At 37.0% G+C, this 23,923-nt stretch overlaps 6 pseudogenes across 6 annotated transcripts; 5 read left to right on the top strand and 1 right to left on the bottom strand.

The window, feature by feature from the left end:
* Positions 1 to 5,466: 5,466 nt before the first annotated feature.
* Positions 5,467 to 5,593, top strand: AT2G06390 (annotated as a pseudogene; the record flags this gene model as incomplete). Its single annotated transcript has 1 exon — positions 5,467 to 5,593.
* Positions 5,594 to 6,827: 1,234 nt separating this feature from the next.
* On the top strand, positions 6,828 to 7,239 carry AT2G06380 (annotated as a pseudogene; the record flags this gene model as incomplete). The annotated part of the gene is made up of 1 exon: positions 6,828 to 7,239.
* Positions 7,240 to 8,813: 1,574 nt separating this feature from the next.
* On the top strand, positions 8,814 to 9,188 carry AT2G06370 (annotated as a pseudogene; the record flags this gene model as incomplete). Its single annotated transcript has 1 exon — positions 8,814 to 9,188.
* Positions 9,189 to 11,721: 2,533 nt separating this feature from the next.
* On the top strand, positions 11,722 to 16,854 carry AT2G06350 (annotated as a pseudogene; the record flags this gene model as incomplete). Its single annotated transcript has 1 exon — positions 11,722 to 16,854.
* A 991-nt stretch (positions 16,855 to 17,845) lies between these two features.
* On the top strand, positions 17,846 to 19,409 carry AT2G06340 (annotated as a pseudogene; the record flags this gene model as incomplete). The annotated part of the gene is made up of 1 exon: positions 17,846 to 19,409.
* A 2,789-nt stretch (positions 19,410 to 22,198) lies between these two features.
* On the bottom strand, positions 22,199 to 23,170 carry AT2G06335 (annotated as a pseudogene; the record flags this gene model as incomplete). The annotated part of the gene is made up of 1 exon: positions 22,199 to 23,170.
* Between the last annotated feature and the right edge of the window lie 753 nt (positions 23,171 to 23,923).

The following is a 23,923-nucleotide window of genomic DNA, read 5'->3' as shown; positions in this document are numbered from 1 at the left end:
TAGTGTAGGGCACTATTCATTTACTTATACATATATATTTATCCAAATTATTATATATATTAGTCATTATTAAAATATAAATTTGTGATAAAATATGTAGTATTTTAACACAAAAAATGTTTATCTTAATACTTATTATTTATATCTCACATATAGATGCCCAAAAATATGTATGAAGGTATATATATATTATTTTGTTATTCATTTTCATATATATCAAACTTATTAAAAATATATAAGCAGACATATTTTAAGTAATTATTAAAGTAATTTAAACGAAATTTTAAAGTGACTGTTCAAAAGTTAAATGAAAAAAAAAATTACAATAATGTTTCTGGTGGAAGAAAATGAAGGTAATTAGAAGGAGAATATGCCTTTGACAAGTCTCAAACCTGGGTAAGGAAGAAGTAATAGTAGAAGCACTAAACCATTTGTGCTAAATCATTCTTATAAGATGTCTTCACGAACGAAAATCTATAAAGTAGTGTAGGGCACATGCCCCACCTCCCTCCAACCTAGATCCGCCCTTGCATGTAGTTAGTCCACTTTTTATTTTATTTTGTCGATTGGTAAGTCAAAGACAGTTCATTTGTCCCACACTTTGAACTGTCAAATATCTGACGCAACATTCAAAGCCTAGGAAATGTGATGTTACATTTGTGCAATGAATATTTGTAAAGTGTTGCATATTAAAAAAAAAGTTTTTTCTTGGGATTTTAATTCATCTATTTCACGTAAATTTTTAATCCAAAGAAATCAATTCTTCTATATTCATGCATATTAATGTGTTACAGGCTTAAAACAACAGTTTCAACCACTTTCTTCTATTTTCTATACGAGAAAAAAAATAAATTTATATAGTTCTACTTAAAATGTTATTGTTAGTTTTAGAAAAAGAAGCTTTAGAAAAAGAAGCTTTAAATTAGTGTTTTTCCTCGTTTAAGTAATTTTAAATTAACAACATTATTTCTAGTTAATAATGTTTGCTTTAGAAAATAATATTTTTAACTTTGACTACTATACTTTGATTATATATTTTCTCCAAACTTAGCTTTTACAAACTTTTAATTTGGGTTCCTTCCAAATTAGTTTATGTTTATGGTTTACATAAAAAGTTGTCCCTAAATTCACCGGCTAAACTTATTAGAAAAACGAATATTTTTATTAGAGTGCTATCCTTTACCTTTAGACTAGGTCTGTACCCAAGATTCGCACTGGATTCATGCTTTAATTAATTTATAAATTTTGCTGTTGTATATATTACAAATATAGTTAATCTTTCTTTGTGTGTAAATGTTTACTTGTATAGTTAGTCCACACTTTGGCAGTACAAAGTGTGGGACAGATGAACTGTCTTTGACTAACCAATCAACAAAATAAAATTAAAAGTGGACTAATTACATGTATATTTATTTTTTGTCTTTTAGGCTTCAAATGGAGAGAGCGTATCGAGCAGAGCGGATCTAGCGGTTGTAGCGGAACAAAAGCGTATCAAGCAGAATTGGTGGTCCAAAATATGTATGAATGGTAAAATTGGAGCAAATAATACGGTTTAATCATTTATTTTAGATAAAATATTTATTGAATAAGAATTAATTTATAGATATATATAATTTACCTATAGTACAGATAATTTGAAAATAATATACATACATGATATTAGTAAAATATAAAACACTAGATATTGACACTGCGGGTTGATTATTTGCGTTAGATATTAAATTTTATTTTTAATTTAATATTATCTATATTTAATATCAAGTAATATTTTGAATTTATCATTTTACATTTTATATCTATTTACTTTTGATGTTATATTAGTATTTGTTTGGTTTGATGTTGTTTGGTTAAGAAAAATCTGTTTATTATACACATCATTTATATGGAGTGTGTATTTTATGGTACATAATTATGTGTTTGTTATATAATACTTTTTTGGTTAAAAGTAAAAGTATTATAACTACCTAAAATGTATATGTAGATATGGATATGATCCGTTGTACACCGCGAGTTAATTTTTGTATGACAAAATTTAAGTTGTAATTGTTTTATTAATATTGTTTGTTTGTTTTTGTAAATTGTATTTTGATTGTTAATTCTAGAATTTCACCCACTGTATACAGTCTCATATTAATATAGACCAAAACCTGTCCTACCGTATAACCATTTCCCGTATAGTTGTATAAACTTTTTTTTTTTTTAGTTATATTCCCGTATAATTATATTTTGATTGTTTATTCTACGATTTCATCCATGTTATACATCTTGTATTAATATCGACCAACCCCTGCTACCATATAATATGTCCCGTCAAATTGAACACCATATTAATTTGTTTTTTTTTTTTGAAGATTCGCTGAAGATATAACATAGTAATTTGTCTTATTTAAATGTAGATATATATCTATGTATTATTTAGTGTATGATTAGTATTATTTAGGTTTCAATATTTAAAATTTAGATACGAAAATATACAGTTCAATAAGTAACGATGTAGCAGATTTTAAAAATTGTTTTTTTTTTTATTTTAGGATTTTAGTATGAAAATTTTAAAAGTATAGGAAATGGTATGTATGTGAAATAAAGAATTATTTGTTTTTTTTGTTCCATATATACTAAATATTATTAAAAATCTGTATAATATCTTGTATTTAAAATTTAAAATCTAAATAATTAGTGCAATATTCTAGCTGAGATTGATCTGCAATATACGACAGTCGGTTTTTAAAAATATTTTGTTATTTATAAACGTATGATTTTGTTGTATATAAAATTAACCAATTTATTGTGTATGATTTTTAATTCGAAGTAGCTCTTATATTTAAAGTATAGTATTATTTAGCTTTATTATGGCTAAATATTTATATGAATATGTTTTTGACCTGATCCATCAAAATCAACAGGTTTTAACCCGCATGGCAAATATTTAGTTTTTGTACTTTAGATTTTTAAAATAAAATTTAATATATAATAATTATTTTTAGATCAAAGTAAACATAGTAATTTTAGGTTCTGTTTTATAGTTAAAGTTCTAAACCATACACGTTTGTTTAACTATTATTTTATTTTTTTCAACGAAAGAACTTTATTGAGTAAAGATTATTAGGTTCGATCATGATACAACAGATCATAAATCTAAACCGGAGGACTCAAACAATCCGAAAAAAACATAGAATCTATCCAACTCTTTTTTTGCCAACAAATGAGCTAACTGATTACACGATATTTTAGTAAAAGAGAAAAAGATATTTGTAAACCTGGTTGCCCAAAAGTGAATATCTTTGCGTAAGGCTTCGGTAATGAAGTCCACCGTAAGACACTTCAAAGTCTCTATTTTTTGGTAAATTGATCTATAGCCGTCGGACCACACTTGATGCATTGACTTTAGTTGAGCTTTAGCTTCAGCTTCCGGTGGTGTACGTACGTCTCCCCATCTTTTCGCTTCACCTTGACACGTATATTTAATTTTTTACTTACATAAACTCCTTTACAAAATTAAAAAGCAGAACCAAAGATACAACAAAATTAAACACACGTATATGTACAGACAAACGTTCATATATGATTATCTAAATAGTTTGGAACAATAATACACAGCTCGTTACCAAAAAGAAAAAAGAAATACACAATTCTCAAGTATTGTGTTCTTTAATACAGAAATCAACATCAATACATTGACATCATATTCATAAAGAAGGTCAATATGAACGCCCATGATGTGTGTGCTTGATAATGTGATGAGAGATAAACATATATAGTATATATAGGCTTGGAATGATTAGGTCAATATTTTGGTGAGCAAGCAAAATTAATTCGCGATCTTAACTAAAATGGAATCAAATATACGTAATTAGAATATTTTAGGTATATGCTGTAAATGCGATTTGTCATAATAATTAAAAGTTTCTATAAAATCTTATGTATGAATATTTTGTAGTGTAGAGCAATTAGTTATGTCGAGATATTTTAGAAAGATTGTTCCGAGAATATTGGCAAAGATTTGGGAAACAATTTGATGTGGTAAGATTATGATATTGTGAGGCACTAATATTCCTTAAAGTCAAGTATATGCTTATTTTACATAAATAGAAATGTAGATATGGTTAGTTGATAAAATCAAATTGTTGAAATTCTCATATATTTCGGAATGAATGTATATTATCGATAATAATGGAAAGTTTTAATGGCAATTGTTTAGCGTTAATCGTTTTGTAAATATACATTTTTGGATTTACTAATCAAACCGAATTTATTGTTGTAATTGATAACAGAAGAATAAATTTTGGTATTATTTCATTAGCATTTAAAACTATAATGATTTTCGAATCTAAGTGATTATAGATATGGTTAGTTAGGATTTAGTATCAAATTTAGTAATTAGGAATTAATGGTTTGCGAATTTCGTAGAGTTTTAGGGATTGATTTGTGCAATTTATTAGGGTAGTAGTTAACAATATCTATGTTTAGGCAAGTAGTTAGTGCAATATCTTAATTGTTAATCAAAAATTTGGTCATTGTCCTAAAGAAAATATCTTGTCTGATTGATTTTGTAGGAACTAAACATACAATATCGAAATTGAAAAAGGATTTTTCGACACAAATCGTCCCCAAAAATGTATATGTAGATTATCAACAATATTATACTCTGAAGCAATAAACTAATAAGTAAAGCCGAAGCATACACATGAGCCAGAAAATATGTGTGCCTCATCTGTCATAGCAATGTCATATCTAGTAGAAGATATACATTTCCCCGCGTACGAGTAAAAGAAACACCCTTTGCAGCCTTGACTGTACGTGCAACGGCCAACATATGCTTGTGTGTGCACAAACCTCCATGAACGTTGCCAGAGACGAGGTCTTTCGGTGTGAAGCTGGCTTATGTGGTACATCACAAGCTCTCCCACTGCATGAGCTGCCTCGACTGTGGGGGTCATCTCTCAGAACATATCGCCGATTGGAAGGAAGTGCACATGTTTACCAGTACATGTTAGGAACAACCTATTCGCGAAGCAGGCATATGATCGGATGGTGAGACATAATTGACGAGAGTAAGAGCCTAAGCGACGGTGATGAAGTTGTTGGCTTGCCAAACACCTTCTAGGTATATCGTCAGAATCGATCCCCTATCTAGCAGGAGCCCGAAGTATGGACGGAAGGGATAATCTGGTTGAAGCAAGTGCGGCCAAGTCATGAACTCGTCCATCGCTATGGCGTTGATGTCACCAGCATTGACCATGTTCCAAAGTGTCTCGATGGGGGTCTGGCTCACGAGAAGGTAGTTTACGAGGATGCAAATAGTGTTACGCCCTGACCGCCTCTACCAGTGGGCCCCACGTCCTCTCTCGGGCCCATTGGCCCACCCCTGTCCGACGGTCGGTGCGCCACGTGTGAGAGTCTTTAAAGACTTGTTACCGATCCTACAATTCACCACATGATCTTTCCCCATGCTTTGTTCCCACTCGCATGGTTCCGACAATCACTTCCCGGAAGGTCACCCATCCTGAAACTACTCCAGTCCAAGCACGCTTAACTGTAGAGTTCTCTTAGGTAGCCAAATCAATTCTTTTAAACCTCTCTGCATGAACCACCATATTTCTGAAATCGGGGTGTTACAAATAGGGTTTGCAATTATATTGCTAGGTACATTTCGGTTGGAGGGGTTGCTGGAGCTGGAAAAGGCATGGTGCGTACCAAGGAGGTTTACAAGTTTTGCTGGAGTTAATGGAGGAGGTTTAAGAAGAAGTGGTATGAATAAAAAAGTGTGTGGGATACCGTTTTATAGGAGAGAACGACTTGAATGTAAGTGGTTGGGCATTTTGGGTTGATATTAAGTGCATAATATTAGTAGTTTTAATTAAAACAAGTACATGTGTACATATCATAAACAACCCGTGTACGTATATGAAATACTCATTACGTGTTCTGACAAAACTTTGAGTTGATGGCTGTCGGTAAATTAGGGGATAAATATTGAGTTATTGTATATGGCTAAATTAGGGGGGAATGCATTTAATATACAAATCTCATTCTTTTAGATTTTCTCTTATCTGACAAATGACATGCGTACATTAATTCAAAACCGTGTACGTCTATTAGGGAGATTTATGTGAAAAGATTATGGCTAAATTAAGCTTGACAGTATGTAATTAATAACCAAGCGAAATCTTGTAGATATGGGTCATTCCATGTCAAATCAATCAAATTTACATCATTATTTACTAACATCTCGAAACTCGTTTCTCATATTTGCAGTTTGAAACCAACTAAATATTGTGTACAATAAATCATACCCATGTACGTATAGGTTAGGAGAATGCATTTGTTTAATATATTATTGATTTGATGTTTCTTCTTATAGTAGGAGGTATTAAATAAGTGTGAGAATCGTTTAATTATGAGATAATACATGGAATTACTAGGAAAGAAGCAAATATATAGATAAAAGACATGCATTACTGATAATCAAAGTATAAATCTCAAATCCCACATATTATAACATAAAAACTTATAAATTTGAAAAGAATGTTACGAAAGAAATAACTAGATAATTTGGCTAATTATTCTTGCACACAACCAGAGGTAACATTTGTTGCAAAGATTCTTGAAGGGTCCAAATCTTATGTAACACATCATCGCGCAAGGAGGCGTTCGAATACCACGACACTCAGGATACGAAAAGGTTTTGCCGTAAGTGTTTTTTACAGTAATTCCATATTTCTTTATTTCTCCTAGCAACTCCTCACACATGTCATGTGTTTCTTCTAATTCAAAAGCATTATGTTTGCTTGCTAAAATCCGAAGGTACACACCACCCATGTGAGCATTACCGTAACAATGCAAAGAATTGCGCAGTTCAAGGTTGCATCGGCGTGCCTTGGTATATTTTGCTGTAAAAGTACGATAGCGTCCTTAATGTCAGACTCATGGGTAACTAGACAAAGTCCTTCATGGTAAATAGCAATCGGTTAACCAGCCTCTAGACACCTTTTGAAAAAGGGTCTATATCAACCTTTGGATCATGGTCTGCCGCATGGAAGTCATCGGGATCACCGCACATGCTGTAAATATTAGCATCTTTCATGACATCTGGCCAGTAGACTATGTTTCTTCCACAATGTCCTGATCTTAACAGAGGTCCGAGGTACCACCAACATTTGTCAGCCATTGTTTTGGCTATCTTGGCTAGAAAATCGTCAGGTATATTTGGTGTAGACATATCTTGGAATTAGGTGTTTCAAAAACAATGAAATTCCTACTCTTAAATAAACAACAATGAAAATATAGTTGAGTAAGTTATGGTTGTAGTTAATGCAATCTTAATAATTTTTACTAATATCAGTTATGAAATAAACTAATATTGTTATTAATATACATAATATAATAATTTTACTAATTATACTAATATCAACAATAGATACTATTGAATTTATTAAAGAATTGATGTGTCCCTTTGTGTACATAATTGTATATTTAGTATATACTAGATTTTGACTCGCGGTACACCGCGGGGCTAGTTTTTTAATAAAATTTATATGTTGAGTGAAATTCGTATAATTGAATAATAGATTATGTATGTGGGATTACGATTATAATATGTGTTTTCTTAGTATGTTAGTTGGGATTACGGTTAACATGTATAGTGTATCTAATAAAAGCACGATAAACTATATTATGTAAAATTTGATTATTTTTTTACTTGGATTTTAGACTAAATAGTTTGTGAAAAATATAGGTCTTTTGGAATGTCGTAAGAGTAGTATATGTATTTAGCCGTTATGAAATAAATACATATGGTTTTAACCCGTTCGGTGATTTTTTAAAAAACTCAAAATTTAATTTGTTTAGTAGATTAAAAATATAAATGATTTATTGCTTTGGATTTTCTAAATGTACAACTCTTATATCAATTTTGTTTTAGTATACATTTACTATGTTTGATTTTTTCTCTTTAAAAAATATAGAAACAATAACATACAGTTCATTAAATTAAAATTCAGATTATAACTATAGAATTTAAATTATTTTTTTATTAATATTGTTTATTTTTTAGTATTTAAGATAATGTAATTGTATTTTAACTGTTATATCTAGGATTTCACCCGTAGTATATCGTCTGGTATTACTATAGATCCAAACCCGTCATACCATCTAATCCTATTCAGGGAAATTAGACATATCTAATGGATTTTATCTGTGGTATACCGTCTTGTATTACTATCGACCAAACTCGTCCTACCATCTAATCTTGTTCAGTAAAATTAGACATTATTTTGTTATTTTTTGTTTTAATAATACTTTAATTTTAAAAATATTTAATTCAAATCAATTTATAAGTTTTCTTTCAAATGGTTATTTAATTATTGTAAATTTTATATATTATAATATTATAAACCTGACCTACCATACAGTCTTGTTCATTGAAATTAAATATTTTTATTTTTTTATTTTTTGTTTTAATAATACTTTTATTTAAGGATTTATAAGTGAAATGAATTTAAAGTTTTCTTTCAAATGATTATTTAATTTTTAAAGATTTCACATATTATAAATATTCTAAAAGATTTAATAAAGTTTAAATAACTATAATATTTATCTTTTAATAAAGTATAATATTAATAATGTCCTAAAATTTCTCATATTTTTAAGTAATTAGAATTGATGGAAATATATTAGATAATTTTATTTTTAAAATTTTTATTTTCTTAAAACATAAAGGACTTTTGTTATAATTTAAAAGATTTTCATAAAAAAGTTGCTACATATGGTAATGCTAATGTTAAGGAATTTAAGATTTTGTGAATCTTATAGGTGAGAGGGATTCAAGAGGCGTTTCTTATGGAGTAGGAAGCCTCAAAGAGTCTCTTGTCAATGGCAAGCGAAAGCAAGCAGGTGACTCAACTTCTTTTGTGGCTTTGCAAGAACAATTACTTGAAGCTCAACGCAAGATAGAAGAGCAGGTTTCTTACAATCAGAAGCGTGAATCTGAGATTGCTTTGCGTGATGTTGAGAATTCCCGAGCTGCAGATGAGCAGAAGAAGAAGCTTGAGCACTTGTCCTTAGTGGAGAAGTTTTTCGCGAAAATAATCCTCGGTTCCTCAATTTCCTCGAATGTCATTCAGCTAAGGAGACAACCACAGATCCTATCTCACCCTCTCCAGCTGCCTCTCCCTCTTCATCTGCTTCATAGGTCTGAATCTTAACTCCTTCCTCAAGACTCAATATCACGGCTCAAAGTTTTTATCTATGTGTACTTGTGTTGCTTGTATTTATGCTGAACAAAGTTCTAAGTTGTAGTGAATCGAACATGTTTTTGTAATTTGGGTTTTGTACTTTTCTGAAATGATAATAAATTTGTTTTCATGCTTCTTGTATTGTGTTTATGCTTCTTGTAATGTTTTGTTTTTGCAGGAAGGTTTCCATCTTTAGAACAATCATATAGGTGTTCTAATAAAACCAATAGTCGCAAATTTAGTCATAAAAAATGTAACCAAGCAGTCGGTTTTTGATAACAATTCAGTCACTAAAATTTCTGACTAAATGATATTTCAGTCGCAAATCAGTCTTAAATATAGTGACAACATAGTCGTAAATTTTAACGACTAATTACCTACAACGACTACATAACCCTCAAGTTAATCGTTAATTTGTCGTCCAATAGTCGCTAAATTTAACGACTAAAATGTCACTAAAAAAGCGATTACTTTAACTTAGTCGTAACTTAGTCGCTCTTTGGCGACTAAAATACGACTACCGTATTTACCGACTCTCGATTAGCGACTAAATTTAATAGTCGTTTATTTGTCGTAAAGTGGTGTTAACCGACTACAGAGTGACTACTACTGAAGTCGGTAAATGGTAATTTTCTTGTAGTGTTGTTTAACACTGCTTTGTAATGTTATGGTTTGTACGAATTCATTATCCTTCTCATCAACGGTACTGAATTTTATCTAATTTTAATGCTTATATTCTCATAATTTTCTAAGCCAATATGATATGTCTATAATTTGCATAATTTAGACACTCATTCTTCACCACTTTGTCATTGTTTCATCCACATTTCAGCTCATTAGGAGTCGTTTTAGTGTGTTTTGCATACTTAGGAAGGTTTTGCATTAGGATTGCATGTGCATTGCATATTTGGTTGTTTTCAGGTACTTTGGATGCTTTTGGAGTTCAAACAGAGGAAAAACAGAATGGGAAGTCAGGATGCCCAATGACGCCTTCAGTAAAAGTACTCTATCGCAGCCTCGGAGCCCTGCCAGGGCAAATCACTCTATCGCAACCCTGGAGAAGCTAGCAGCTCAGTTTCACTCAATTGCGAAGCCGGAGGAATCACCCCATCAGAACCACTCGACCATCACCTAATGACATCCACTCGATCGCACTTGATCACAGGGTTGCTGGACCATTCAATCTCGACTTCACTACATCTCACTCGCTCGCAAGGCGGAGCCTTGAAGCCCAGTTTGATCAATGACATACTCGATCACATGGAAGCTCATTTCAGCCCATCAGATGCCAATGACACATTCGGTCGCAGGGTCATGACGTGAAGATTCGCTATATATCTATTTTCCTTATTTGTTTCATTTCTCGCTTATATAAACTGCCTCTTAGGGTTTTCCCTAGGGCATCCGTTGTTATTTCGTTTCTCATCAACTTTTACATTTTCGCAACTTTCATAGCCGCAGTGTTTCTCCTGCGACTTTGTATTTTCACTTTCAAGTATTTGATATTCAGTTTTCGTTTAAGTATTTCGTTATTTCTGTTATCATGTTTTCAATCGTTGCTTTGATATTGTCTTTGATTATGTCTGAGTAGTGAACCGTATTTCTGAGGATGGGATAGATTAGTTGTGGTTTACTTGGTCGTTTTAGGTGGTTGAGTTTAGAATACTAGAATCCCTTCTGGATTAGTTGTGATTATTGCTTGTTTCACGGGCTAATGTGGAATATGAGTCCAGACGTCCAGCGCTCAGAAGGCGTTTAATGGCCGTTGGATCCTATTAATTCTAGAGATATCTGACTCTACCCCAAGGGATTGGCTGTAGAGAGGGTATTGGCTTTAACATGTTGATTCGATAGTACCTTCTTAGTTAGAGATTGCTAATGGGAATTAGGTCAGTGTCTAGCTTTCCTTGAGGATTTCTATCACGGGAGTGAATTAATCTGTTGTTGAACTTGTTGTCTATGGATAGCTTCTGTGAAGTTTTGTCAACCACCTGAATAGATTAAGGAGACCACACTATTCGATTACCCCATCCTTAGGAATCGTTTATCCATTTGATTGCCTGTTATCATTTCTGCTTTGTTATTCACCAGCCTGTTATTGCCAAATCTGCTTTTAGTTTCATTTCATTTCTGTTATTGCATACTAGGACTATTAGAACCAATCAACTCTCTGCGTGGCTTGACTTAGAGCTTTCTAATCATATCTCATCTGTTTGCATCACACCGGATTGGATTGACAACCTAAAATAATACAACGACAGGATAATGTTTTAGGATTAATTGAGAAAAATCCTACTATCAATTTGGCACCGTGGCGCGTTTGGTGTTTGTTTGCTATATTTGATATCATTAGAAACGTTAAGATCAAGTTCGTTTTTGTTACACAGTTGGCGAGCAATACGGTCGATGTTTTTGTTTCGGTACCTTGCAACCCGCTTTACAGACGCATCTCTGATTCGTCTGTTATAGCTCGGCTGCTATTTGTTGCATGCATACATGGTCACAAGGAAATCAGAACATCCTATTCAACAATAACATCGACCGTATTGCTCGCCAACTGAGAGAACAGACAGAAACCGACACAATGGTCACAAGGAAATCAGAACCTCCTATTCAACGATAACCTTGACCGTATTGCTCGCTAACTGAGAGAACAGACAGATACCGACACAATGGCTGACGTTGTAGATGAGCAAGAGCAACCTACCAACACTGGTGCTAGTGACTTTCCTCACAACCACAACCATCGTCATGGAATTGTTCCACCTCCAGTACAGAACAACAAATTTGAGATCAAAAGCGGTCTCATTGCAATGGTTCAGGGAAACAAGTTTCATGGCCTGCCAATGGAGGATTCGCTAGATCATCTTGACGAGTTCGAAAGGCTCTGTGGCCTTACTAAAATCAATGGAGTTAGTGAAGATGCTTTCAAGCTTCGCTTGTTTCCATTTTCACTTGGAGATAAAGCCCATCTGTGGGAAAAGACGTTACCCCAGGGATCAATCACGACCTGGAATGACTGCAAAAAGGCCTTCTTGGCAAAATTCTTCTCCAACTCCAAGACTGCAAGACTCCGGAATGAGATATCCGGATTCACTCAGAAGCAAAATGAAAGCTTCTGTGAAGCTTGGGAGCGCTTTAAGGGTTATCAAACCAAATGCCCTCATCATGGATTTAAGGAATCTTCCCTTCTCAGCACACTTTAAAGAGGCGTCCTGCCTAAAATACGTATGCTCCTTGACACCGCCTCCAATGGGAATTTCCTAAACAAGGATCTCGAAGACGGATGGGAGCTAGTTGAAAACATGGCTAAGTCGGATGACAATTACAACGAGGATTATGACAGAAGCATCCACACCAGTACTGAATCTGATGACAAGCACCGCCGAGATATTAAAGCTCTCCATGACAAAATCAACAAACTCCTCCAAGTGTCGCGGGGGTAATGGAAGCCGCTAAGAAGATGGCTGACTTAAACAGCAAATTTGACAAAAAGTTCGTTGAAATGAGTAGCGGGATCGAATCATTGAGTAAAAGGGTACAATATATAGAAGGCACAATCGCTTCTACATCAACCACACCAGGATACATCCCAGGGAAACCAATACATAATTCAAAGGAGTATGCCCACGCAATTACTCTAAGAAGCGGATGAGCGTTGCCACCAAGAGGAGAGCCTAACCCCAACACTGAGGACAGTATGGTTCAAGAGGGGGAGGATATTTATCAAGATGATGTTTTGGCTGACAAAACAATCGAAGAGCCCACTCTCACGAGTCAACCCACTCAACCACAAGTCCCACCAGCTACTCCCTCTGTTGAAAAACTGGTAGCTGCAAAAACCAAAGCCACAGTCTTCGTACCATCGCCCTACAAACTACCGCTTCCATTCCCTGGTCGTTTTAAAAAAGTTCTGATTGCGAAATACCGTGCTCTTTTGGAAAAACAGATAAAGGATCTTGATGTCACTATGCCCTTGGTAGACTATTTCGCGCTGATACCTGACTCTCACAACTACGTGAAAGACCTGATCACAGAAAGGATCAAAGAAGTCAAAGGAATGGTGGTGTTAAGTCATGAGTGCAGTGCAATTATCCAACAGAAGGTCATACCTAGGAAATTGGGAGATCCAGGCTCATTCACTCTACCATGCTCACTAGGCCCTTTAACATTCACAAGATGCTTATGCAATCTAGGTGCTTCGGTGGGTCTGATGCCTCTCTCAGTAGCCAAGAAACTTGGTTTTGATAAATATAAAACTTGCAACATTTCGCTAATTCTGGCGGACAAATCCATCAGGATACCTCATGGCCTGTTGGAAGACTTACCTGTCAAGATAGGTTCTAATAGAAGTACCTACCGACTTTGTGGTGCTGGATATGGACGAAGAGCCGAAAGACCCATTGATTCTGGGAAGACCAGTTTTATCTACAGCAGGAGCCATCATCGATGTCAAGAAAGGAAAGATCGACCTCAACCTCGGGAAAGATCTTCGGATGACTTTCGACATCACCAACATGATGAAAAAGCCCACAATAGAGGGTAAAGTTTTCTGGACAGAAGAGACATAATTGCTAGCTGACGAGCTTTTAGAAGAACTAGCAGAGGACGACCACTTACAGAGCGCCCTGACCAAAGACAGTAGAGAAAAAGACTTACATGTGGAAACTTTGGGATACCAGAAGCTGATGGATATGAGCAGGGAAGTCGATGACTCAGAAGACTTTGAGGAGTTGAGACCACTCGACCGCACGAATGACCCACTCGATCACGTCACTCGATCGCAAGGCGAGCTACATCACTCGATCGCTTCACTCGATCACGATTCCATCTCTGACGCTGAATCACCACCTGACGATTGGTCTGAGCTCAAGGCACCCAAGGTTGACCTGAAACCGCTTCCAAAAGGGCTAAGGTATGTTTTTCTTGGAATCAATTCCACCTATCCAGTGATAGTGAATGATGAAATAGATACTGAACAAGTAAATTTGCTTATAATTGAATTGAAAAAGTATAGAAAAACCATAGGTTATTCACTAGATGACATCAAGGGGATTTCACCCACTTTGTGCACTCATAGAATCCATCTAGAAAATGAATCCTATTCTAGCATTGAACCTCAGAGGAGATTAAATCCAAACTTGAAAGAAGTTGTAAAAAAAGAGATACTTAAACTATTAGATGCAAGTGTAATCTACCCTATATCTGATAGCACTTGGGTATCTCCAGTTCATTGTGTTCCTATAAAAGGAGGTATGACAGTTATTAAATATTCTAAAGATGAACTACTACCCACAAGGACCATAACAGGACACAGGATATGTATTGACTATAAGAAGCTTAATGCAGCCACTAGGAAAGATCTCTTCCCCTTACCTTTCATTGACCAAATGCTAAAAAGATTAGCCAATCACCCCTATTACTGTTTTCTAGATGGTTATAGCGGATTTTTTCAAATCCCTATCCACCCAAATGACCAAGAGAAAACTACATTCACGTGTCCCTGTGGGACTTTTGCTTATAAACGAATGCCTTTTGGGCTTTGTAATGCGCCTGCCACTTTCCAGCGATACATGACTTCTATTTTCTCCGATTTGATAAAGGAGATGGTAGAGGTATTCATGAATGATTTTTCTGTGTATGGCTCTTCTTTCTCCTCCTGTTTGCTTAATCTGTGCAGGGTACTCAAGAGATGCGAAGAGACAAACCTGGTGCTGAATTGGGAAAAATGTCAATTCATGGTCAGAGAAGGAATCGTCTTGGGGCACAAAATATCAGGAAATGGGATAGAAGTTGATAGGGCAAAAGTTGATGTCATGGTGCAGTTGCAGCCACCAAAGACTGTGAAAGACATCAGAAGTTTTCTCGGACATGCTGGGTTCTACAAGAGATTCATCAAGGATTTCTCTAAGTTGGCTAGGCCACTCACCAGGCTGTTGTGCAAAGAGGCTGAGTTCACGTTTGATGAAGAATGTCTGGCTGCTTTCAAATTGATCAAAGAAGCACTGATCTCTACTCCAATAGTCCAAGCACCTAATTGGGATCACCCTTTTGAAATCATGTGTGATGCTTCGGATTACGATGTGGGAGCGGTTCTAGGACAAAGGATTGATAAGAATTTGCACGTCATCTACTACGCTAGAAGAACGATGGATGATGCACAAGTAAGGTATGCCACTACAGAGAAAGAATTATTGGCTGTGGTCTTTGCATTCGAAAAGTTTAGGAGCTACCTGGTAGGCTCTAAAGTGACAGTTTACACTGATCATGCTGCTCTGAGGCACATCTATGCAAAGAAAGATACCAAGCCGAGGTTGCTGAGATGGATTTTGCTGCTCCAAGAATTCGATATGGAGATAGTGGATAAAAAGGGGATCAAAAAAGGTGTAGCTGATCACTTATCGCGAATGAAAATTGAAGATGCAGTCCCTATTGACGACACCAAGCCTGAGGAACAGCTTATGGCCATCCGAGAAGTGAACAAAAAATTCAAAAGCAGCCAGTTTTGGGATGAGATGCTTGCAATGGAGGAGAAACTTCCGTGGTACGCTGATTATGTCAACTACTTGGCATGTGGTGAAGAGCCTCTGAATTTGTCAGGGTACAAAAGAAAGAAGTTCTTCAAAGACATAAATCGCTTCAAAGAAGTTCTTCAAAAGAAAGAAGCCTCTACACTCTCTACAAAGATAAAATCTATTGGAGGTGTGTCTTAGAAGATGAAATAGAAGGTATCTTGCAGCACTGTCATGGTACCAGCTACGGCGGCCATTTCGCAACGTTCAAGAAAGTATCTAAAATCCTGCAAGCAGGATTTTGGTGGCCAACCATGTTCAAAGACGCTCAAGAGTTCATTTCAAAGTGTGATTCGTGTCAGAGAAGGGGAAACATCAACAGAAGAAATGAGATGCCTCAGAACCCGATTTTAGAGGTTCAGATTTTTGACGTATGGGGAATTGATTTCATGGGTCAGTTTCCGTCCTCGTACGGGAATAAGTATATATTGGTTGCAGTAGACTATGTGTAAAAATGGGTGGAAGCAATAGCCAGCCGTACGAATGATGCTAGAGTCGTCCTGAAGTTATTCAAGAGCATCATCTTCCCAAGATTTGGAGTTCCTAGAATAGTCATTAGTGATGGAGGCACGCACTTTGTCAACAAAGTTTTCGAGAGTCTACTGAGGAAGAATTTGGTTAAACATAAGGTAGCGACTCCTTACCATCCACAGACAAGTGGCTAGGTGGAAATCTTTAACAGGGAGATAAAATCGATTCTAGAGAAAACTGTCGGGATCACCAGGAGAGATTGGTTTGTAAACCTCGACGATGCGTTATGGGCGTACAGAACAGCTTTCAAGAACCCCATTGGTACAACCCCGTTCAATCTTCTTTATGGGAAATCCTGTCACTTACCTGTTGAACTGGAGTACAAAGCTATGTAGGCAGTGAAACTTTTAAATTTTGACATCAAGAATGCTGAAGAGAAAAGATTGATACAGCTCAATGACCTTGATGAGCTTCGTCTAGAAGCATACGAGAGCTCTAAAATTTACAAGGAAAGGACCAAGTCGTTTCATGACAAGAAAATAACTTCAAAAGATTTTAAAGTTGGTGATCAAGTGTTGCTATTCAATTCTCGCTTGAAACTTTTTCCTACTCAAGTCTAGGTGGTGTGGCCCCTTCAGTGTCAATGCAGTAAGACCATATGGAGCTATCACGTTGTCTGGAAAAGGTGACGACTTCACGGTTAACGGCCAAAGACTAAAGCAATATATGGCAGAGCAAACAATTCCAGAAGGAACTTCTGTTCCACTGGAAGAACCACCCAACGCCCAATAAGCGTGAGGAGTCAAGCTAGAGACTCTAAACAAGCTCACTTGGAAGGAATCTCATGACTATCTTTGTATATAATTTTAACTTTCTTATTGTTTTCTAACTCACTTTGGTGGTGTTTTAATCTCAGGAAAGTAAGCAACAAAAATCAACTACAAGGTGAATAGTGATCTACAGGGTGAATAGTGTTTTATAGGGTGAATAGTGGAGTCACTCGCTCACGAAGTCAAGACGGTTTTCAAACTTCGCGATCGAGTGGTTCATTTCCCTGGAAGTAATAGTTCGAAAATTTTGATAACGGCGCTGAACAAAGGAACGAAAACGTGCAGTGACCCGTTCAAGTCCAAGGCGTGATCGAGTACGTGGAGTGGGAGAAATCAGGCCATCACTTCCCAATGACAAAACCGGTGAAGCCCACCTTGTCCCCCATGACAAAAATGTCAACAAATCAATAGTTCTCACCACCCACCTCTCATCACGTTTTTGCCAAGGGAAGAGCTCTCCTCACCTACCTAAGGGGCGCATCTACCTCCTCCTCTTCCTATAAATATCAAGCTCCTCATCCAATATTAATCACACCTCACAACAACATCTCTCTCTCTCTCTCATACTCGATCGCAAGCTTCTCTCTCTTTAAGCGCTGCCTTAACTCGATCGCAAGCCTCTCGACCCTTGGAAGTTTACTTCACTCGATCGCAAGCTCCCGACGCCTCGCCTTCTTTCACTCGATCACAACCCCGTGAAGCTCAACCGCCTCAAGTCTCTCACTTAATCGATCTCAAGCCATCCTCATCAAGTTCACTCGATCGCAAACTCCCGAGACCCGGTTCTTACTTCTTTCCACTCGATCGCAAACCCGCAACGTCTCCACGTTTGTTTCTCTCCCTCTCTTACTCGATCACAACCACTCTGAGCTCCTGTCCACCTCTCTTACTCGATCACACTATCGCTGAAGTTCAGGAAGTCAATTCTCTCACTTCTCCTCCTTAGATTTGATAACGAACTTACTAAAGTTTAGTTGTGAGTTTTGAATCAATTTCAGGAACAATGACCTCATACAGTTATGATTCATCGATGGATGTTGATTTCAACGTTGACGAGGCGTAGTCATGGTCAACAAGACCAGAGAGAGAAGCGAAGGAGTACCAATGTTTCCGAGAAGAAACGGAGCGAGCCGCTGCTAATGACAGAAGAAGAGAAGAGATAGCCAGAGGGAAGAGGTCAATGACGGAAAATTCTGAGCTGGTCGATGAAGAGATAAGGGATGATGCTAAATACATTCTGGAGCAAACCCGCAAGACCACCAAGTCCCTGATGAAAGAAGACAAGCTGACCCCGGGAGACTACTACAAGGCTCTCAAAAGAAATCCATTTTGGGGAACAAGATATCCTCACCCGGAGACAATGGCGGAGTTAGGCATCCTGGAGGACGTTCAGCTCTTGTTCGAGAAATGCCACATGACAACACTCATGTCTCATCCCTATCCTACCTATGAGGATGAGACACTTCAATTCCTTTCATCACTTCAAGTGGAATTGTTTGAGGGGTTGTCAGCTGTTGAGTTAAGAGAAGAAGGGCTTGGTTACTTAAGCTTCACCATCAACGACCGCGACTATATCATGGCGATCAAGACGCTGGAATCCATGTTCGGGTTTCCCAGTGGCACGGGAACGAAACCGAAGTTTGCCCGAGAAGAATTAAAATCTTTGTGAAACACGATCGGAGACACCACCAGCTTCAACTCCGCTAGATCCAAGAGCAACTCCATCCGCAACCCCACCATTCGTAATTTCCAAAGAGCCATGGCCAATGTCCCTTACGCTAGGGAGATATCCGCCACAGTGACGAATCAAGACATGGAGACGTTAGACCTGGCGCTGCTGAGTTTCCTCCGTTACACCAAGGACGGGAAAACGATGAAAGGAGATACCAATGACACACCACCGTCAATGTATCTCTTCAATCACTTATGCAGCTACAAAGGGTGGACGCTGGCCAATGACAAGAAGAACGCAAAAGGAGCCCTTTGCATTGGAGGAGTGGTCACACCAATCCTCCTATCGTGCGACGTCCCGCTTCGAACGGATCCAATCCAACCACGTTGGATGGATATCGCCCATCTCAAGCTGGCCCATGTGATCGAGCATAAGGTCTATGACAGAAGGTACGCTTTCAAGTTTGATCACCCGTCAACAGGAAAAGCAACTATTCTTCTCCCATTCAGTGAAATGACAACCATCACGGTGAGAAACAACATCGACTTCTCACCACCACAAGTACACTCAAGCAGATATGGATGACTACATCTCCAAGACATTCTACTGAGGTAACACACCAAAACCCTTTGTAAATACCGCTTTTGTTTTTGTTTCTGTGTTTATCTTGAATTCTTTCACAAATTTTGATTACACAAGGGACTGTGTAATTTAAGTTTGTGGGAGGGTTCAAAACGTATTTGACTTGTTTTTTGTGAATATCAATTGAGTCTGCATATCATCTAAGTCATAAAAAAAACAAAAAAAAAATTGAAAAATTTTGAAAATGAATTTCACAAAAACAGAGTGATCATTTAGTTGCATTACATTTAGGATCGATTCTAGAGTGTTTCATATAGGATTGTTGCATATGCATAGCATGATGATTCACTAAAATGTGTTATTAGTTCTCTGAGGCATTTGAATGACTTTGAAGTAAAACTGCACCATATTCTATAGAAACCACTCGATGCATGTCATGACACCTTTTCCTGTCAATTTGAACTTGAATCTGACTTATAATTATCATGTTTGCATCGTTTTAGATTTTCTTTCACTTATTCACCACTCTTGTTAATCCAAGTAGCTACTTCTATTATTGGAGTAGTTCCCCCACCCTTAACCAACCCTTCTTTCAAGCCATGTTATTTTGTGAGAGCATGTGAGGACTATTTTCAGGATTGAGCTTGGTAGAACGTGTTAGGTTTGAGCCGACAAGAGTAGTATCTCATGTAGTTCCAATCCGCGTTTTTAGACTTGGTAGGACTAGGTGGAAACTTATTTGCGGATTGAGATTGAGTGTGAAAAGAAAAAGAAAGAAAAAAAATGGGTAATAGTCTTTAGGAGAAGGAAGCTGAAAATCACATTAAGGTCTAGTGAATGTTTGAGAAGCATAGAACTGTTAAGATATGCTCTTAAAAAAAGATAGGAACAAAAACAGAAAAGAAAAAAAAAATATAAGAGCCATAAGAGTTTAACAAGAACCCAATTCACTAGACTAAACTTATAGAGTTTAAGAAAAGCTTCTCCTTAAGAACAAGAGTCAAAGAGAAGAAGGAAACATTGATCCGAGTAAAAACTGAAATATGCCTTTAGTGCAAAAAGGTAGACTTAGGATCATCATTGGGTTTAGAGATAGGACCATCTACTTGTTATTCACGGTTTATGTCATTGGGTAGATGGGGTGCTATTCTTGTATGCATAGGTTGGCATTTACCTTTAGCATTCTTCTAAAGCTCAGTCCTTTTTCATTGAGAGTCCTCTGCTATTAAAATCTGAACCACTTAAAAGGGACCATCTCTGTCTCATAACCTGTCATTAGCCAAATGAGTTCACTAGCGATGCATATGTTGATTCATGTTTTTGAACTTAATGAATGTTAAAGGGATTGGTTGATCTTGACGCATTGTGCATTTGAGTGTAGGTTTGGATCATAACAAAGCATGACTAAAGTTTTTAAGTAGAAGTCGATCACCTCGCATCTTAGAACTGTTAGCTGGTACATTGATCTTAATTGTCATATCTCATGTTTTGGTTATGAATCCCCAACTTCAAACCTCTCCTTCCGCTTATGTCTTCTTGTTTACTAGAGGGCAAGCAAAGACTTAGTTTGGGGGAGTTGATATGCCTATAATTTGCATGATTGAGGCACTCATTCTTCACCACTTTGTCATTGTTTTATCCACATTTCATCTCATTAGGAGTCGTTTTAGTGTGTTTTGCATACTTAGGATGATTTTGCATTAGGATTGCATGTGCATTGGATATTTGGTTGTTTTCAGGTACTTTGGATGCTTTTGGAGTTCAAACAGAGGAGAAACAGAACATGAAGTCAGAATGCCCAATGACGCCTTCAGCAAAAGTACTCTATCGCAGCTTCGGAGCCCTGCCAGGGCAAATCATTCTATCGCAACTTCGGAGAAGCTACCAGCTCAGTTTAACTCAATCGCGAAGTCGGAGGAATCACACCATCAGAACCACTTGACCATCTCCTAATGAGATCCACTCGATCGCACTCGATCACAGGGTCGCTGGACCATTCAATCTCGACTTCACTACATCTCACTCGATCGCAAGGCGGAGCCCCTGAAGCCTAGTTTTATCAATGACATACTCGATCACAGGGAAACTCATTTCAGCCCATCAGATGCCAATGACACATTCGGTCGCAGGGTCATGACGTGAAGATTCGCTATATATCTAGTTTCCTTATTTGTTTCATTTCTTGCTGATAATAGGTTTTTAGTCAATTATTCTAAAACACCAATCATGTTGTTGTAGTATTTTAGGTTGTCAATCCAAATAAGTGTGATGACAACAATCAAGATGTGATCAGAAGTCACTAAGTCAAGCCAAGCAATAACAGGTTTTGGTGTGTTCTAGCAGTCCTAAGTGAACATGCAGAAAACAGAAAATCAAACAGAAAGAGTAAAACACTCGACCAACACAGCTCGATGCAGAGCACTGGGTGAGGTCGAGTGACAGGTCGAGTGACAGGTCGAGTAACAGACAAAAAAAAAACAAAGACACTCGACTACAGAGTCTGTTGCCAGACAACTCGGTGGTCGAGTATCAGGTCGAGTAACAGGAAAGAATTATAGAAACTAAGCTACAGATGACAAGATCCAGTAAACAACAGTAGAGTAAACAAAGAATTCAATCAGATAAAGAATTTCCGAGGATGGGGTAATTGAGTAGTTTCGTTTCCTCAGTTTACAGGTGATTGACATGCTCAATAAATTATCCCTAGACAACAAGTTCATTAACCAAATCTAAGTGCCACCGCAACAGAGACCCTCAAGTTAACCTAGTCCCAGACTCAATCACCATTGACGAGAACTAAACTAACATGCATTACGAATCAACAAGTTAAAGCCAAAACGCTCCCTGCAACCAATACCTTGCTACAGGGCCACGAATCTCTGGAATTAGTGGCTCAGACATTTCATCGAACACCTTTTGGGCGCGGAAATATCTGGGCTCAAATTCCAGTTGATCAGAAAGCAATAGGCATTAAGAACAACTAATCCAGAAGGGATCTATCAATCAAACTCAACCACCTAGCATACTGAGAATTCTACACTACTGTAACCCATCCTTAAAAACCTATTCACTACTCAGACATCATTGTAGAGAACATAAACGTTGAACAGGATGAAAACATGATAACAACAGTGTAATAGCAGAATGATAACAGGATGAAAACCAATAAACGAAATCAAGAACAAATACTACATACTAAATACTGAATAAATAAAGAGAAATCCGGATTACAAAAAGATCTAGAACACAACGTCTGCGGAATAAAACCTAGATAAAAACTTGTTTTCGAAAATGTAAAGTACATGCTACCTATAGCAAAATATTCCAAAACCCTAATACTCAAAACGATGAGTATTGGGACGGATTAAGAACTGTACTCGACCCAGGTGGTCGAGTGAGAGGTCGAGTGAATAGCAGGAGTCTTCTTTTCTTCCTTGTGCTCGAGTGTCTGGTTGAGTGCGGAATGGAGAAGACTCTGAAGCTCGCCATCGAGTAGGTATTCGAGTGGTGGTGATGGTGATACTCGACTTCCAGGTAGAGTGGTGTGATCGAGTGGTGGTCAGGTGGTGGAGGTGAAGACACTCGACCAGGGGGTCGAGTGAAGTGATCGAGTATCTCTCGTGGTGGTACTCTGCTAGGGGGTCGAGTGATGAGATGAAATCGAGAAGTCCCCTACTCGACCAAGGGGTCAAGTGGTCTATTGTGGTTTGACATGATCAGGTCCGCTTCTTCCAGTTAGCTCGTCAACAGCTCCAAATCACCTGAAATCAACACAAATTTGCAACATGCATGCAAACCTATCCTAAACATGCAAAGTGATGACAAATGATGAGAAATGGTATAAAACAGTGATGATATGGTGCTAAAGTGATGACAAATGGATGCTCAAAACATGCAAAATACACACTTATCAACTCCCCCAAACTTAGTATTTTCTTGCCCTCAAGCAAACAATCAAGAACAAGCTGGAGGTGAGGTTTGAAAGCGGGGACTCAGAGCCAAAACACCAGATAAACCAGATAAAATCAATGTCCAAGTTGATAGTTCTAAGCGGCGATATGGTCGAATTCTACTCAAAAACGTTAGCCATGCCTTATTATAATTCGACTCATATGCTCGACCTACACATGTTTTCAAATCTACCAATCCCTTTAACATTCTTTAGTTCTGGAACGTGAATCAAGCAATGCATCATCAATGAACTCATTTGGCTAAGGTAAAAGGTCAAAAGACAAAGATGGTCCCTTACAGAATAGGCTTCAGTAACAGGGGATCTCTCAAAAAATGATTAAGCTTTAGTAGAATGCTAAAGGTAAGTCCCAAGCTATGCATACAGAGATAAGATCAATATAAGATCATCTACCCAGAGTATATCAAATGAATCTCTAATGGTAATCCCATCTCGAATCCCAATATAAGAACTTAACTCTACCCTTTGCATTCATGAATCTTGTAAGCCCTTTTTCTAATCATTCTTTTATTTTCTCTTAACTCTAGGAGAAGCTTTCTCAACACTTTGATACATCTAGCGGATTTGGATTTCTTTAACAACTAAGGTTCCTG

The sequence above is a fragment of the Arabidopsis thaliana genome, chromosome 2 (assembly GCF_000001735.4).
Source record: "Arabidopsis thaliana chromosome 2, partial sequence".
NCBI classification, from domain to species: Eukaryota; Viridiplantae; Streptophyta; class Magnoliopsida; order Brassicales; family Brassicaceae; genus Arabidopsis; species Arabidopsis thaliana.
This window is presented reverse-complemented; position numbering and strand designations above follow the sequence as displayed.